The following is a 2,222-nucleotide window of genomic DNA, read 5'->3' as shown; positions in this document are numbered from 1 at the left end:
TGCCCCCTCGATGTATATAACCCAACATACCTGACAAGCAATAAAATACCACCCTTTTATTGTTGAGATCCATAGATGTTGGAAAGTCGTTTTCTTTAATTGTTTCTTTTCTCGGATGGTTAGACTTTGGAATTTTCACCCTGTTTCTTGCTGCATTGAATCTACTAACCGACTGAAGTTTAAATGTATGTGAACAGACATCTCGCTGCTCAACTCCCCAATATACCCTGTTAGACATGATTCCTAATTACATTTTAAATGGCAAAATACCTGGTTTGGGATGAACAAAAGTAAATAAAAAGACTTTCTAAAAGTTGAATGGTCCCAAACAAGATAGCTAACCCTCAATATGTGCAAAACCATAAAGAAGAGAGTGAGAGATTTTTCATATTGCCACCAGGACTTAGTGTTAGTCATAGGGTTAAAGAGAGCCATGTGATATTTTAATGAATTTTAACATGGATATCTTTACGTGAATATAAACATGAGACAATGTATCAGTGAGAAATATGTAAAAATATTGATGCAAATCTGTGTGTTGGTTCCATTTTTTAAAAGCCATACAGAGCATATGCCTTTTCTTAACTTGCTGCAAAGATGTGGCGATCACCATGACAGACTTTGCTACACTAGCATGACAATGTTTCGATCTGTAGTAACTAAGACATCGTCAGTTAAAAAGTCTGTCATTTCATTTACATTTTCATATTGAAAGAGAGAGAAGGAAATGAAAAATATTCGGTTAAAAAACTCAGTCATGTAATCAAATTTCAAATAATATTTAAAAAAAAAAAAGAAGCCGTTTAAATGTTTGATTTAAAAGGGTAAAATATGATCTGTTTTTAGCTAAAATATGATCTGTTTTGATCTGTTGTGTAGGAGGGGACGAGCGTGTAATATATCCGTTGACATTGTTAAACATTCGTTGAGGAAAAGAAAGTTTCAGTATAAGAGAGGTGAGAGGCTCAAGGATCCTTTAAAGCAGATCTTATTATATGCTTTAAAAGTTTTTTTTCGGTTTTATTAATTTTATTTATTTTTTATCTATTTTTGTTTCTTTTTAATTTTTAATAGAGACAGGCAGTGTTTTAAATTATTATAAAAATTACATTTTACAATTATAATTATGATGATAATACCAATAATGATATTATAAGCGACAGAAATAGTACTGGTAATGACATAATATCAAATGGTTATTGACAGTGCGTATACTAAAATTGGAACGATACAGAGAAGATAAGCATGGATGACACGCACATTTTTGAAGCTCCCATATTTTTACATATGAAAACCACAAAGGAACATCATAGCAGGAAGTATATTTTGAGTGAATCCCCCCCAAAAGTAGACATAAGATATCGCCATATTTGAATTTAACGTAACGTGTTTTACCAGTGTTCGTTATAATAACAGAATCGCCATTTAGGAATAACGAAATGTATTAAAGTTGGCCAATCAGATCGCTGGGAAATGTTTGCGTCAGAGAGCAAGGGGCCGAAAGCATAACGATTGATAATGTTCGAAGGAAATAAAAGCGGTTGTCGTTCATTGTGCAGTTTTTGCCCTGGGTCGGTGTTGTGGTGGCAACCACTTATTTGCATATGCGAATAACATAACACTATAAATGGCAAGCCTAGGTTGGCCTTGGTGTGTCTTACTCAAATGCCACCGGAAGTGACGCCGAAGAGCGTACATGTCCTCCCACCAAGACTCTCTGACTCGACACCGTCATTTGTACATATTGTAAATATACCTTTTCTTTTATACACTTATTATTGCGTTATCTTGTTGTTTGCGTCTTCATTGTATTTCCTTACTAATTATTGTTCAACCTTGCAACCACAACAGTTTGCGACGAGATATGAAGCGTCAAATATAACAGTTTGACGAAGAACTATTTAAAAAAAAAAGTACAACGCAAAGGTTGACCATTTTTTTAAGGAATGCAAAGTGTTGACGAGCAAACGGATTTTACGCTAAAGAGAAGTTTCAACTCAAGTGAAAAAAAAACTCTAACGTGGCAAAAGCGACAATTTACGCCGTTTTCTGGGAATCCGACTTGCAAACGAATGTAAAAGTGAAATTTTGTTTTGTCGCTACACGACAAATCTTACTAAAGGACCAACTTGCAAACGAAAAGCGAACTTTGTTCTGTCGCAAAAACGACAGGTCAGACCCGTATTACGAAAAGCAAGGAAGTAACCTACGAAAAAAAGTTC

General features: G+C 34.6%; 1 pseudogene; it reads left to right on the top strand.

Annotated features, from left to right (window-relative positions):
• Positions 1–1,195: 1,195 nt before the first annotated feature.
• On the top strand, positions 1,196–1,284 carry LOC145266839 (U6 spliceosomal RNA; annotated as a pseudogene).
• Positions 1,285–2,222: the final 938 nt, after the last annotated feature.

The sequence above is a fragment of the Euprymna scolopes genome, chromosome 41 (genome assembly GCF_053919585.1).
Source record: "Euprymna scolopes isolate OS-2025 chromosome 41, ASM5391958v1, whole genome shotgun sequence".
Lineage (NCBI taxonomy): Eukaryota > Metazoa > Mollusca > Cephalopoda > Sepiida > Sepiolidae > Euprymna > Euprymna scolopes.
This window is presented reverse-complemented; position numbering and strand designations above follow the sequence as displayed.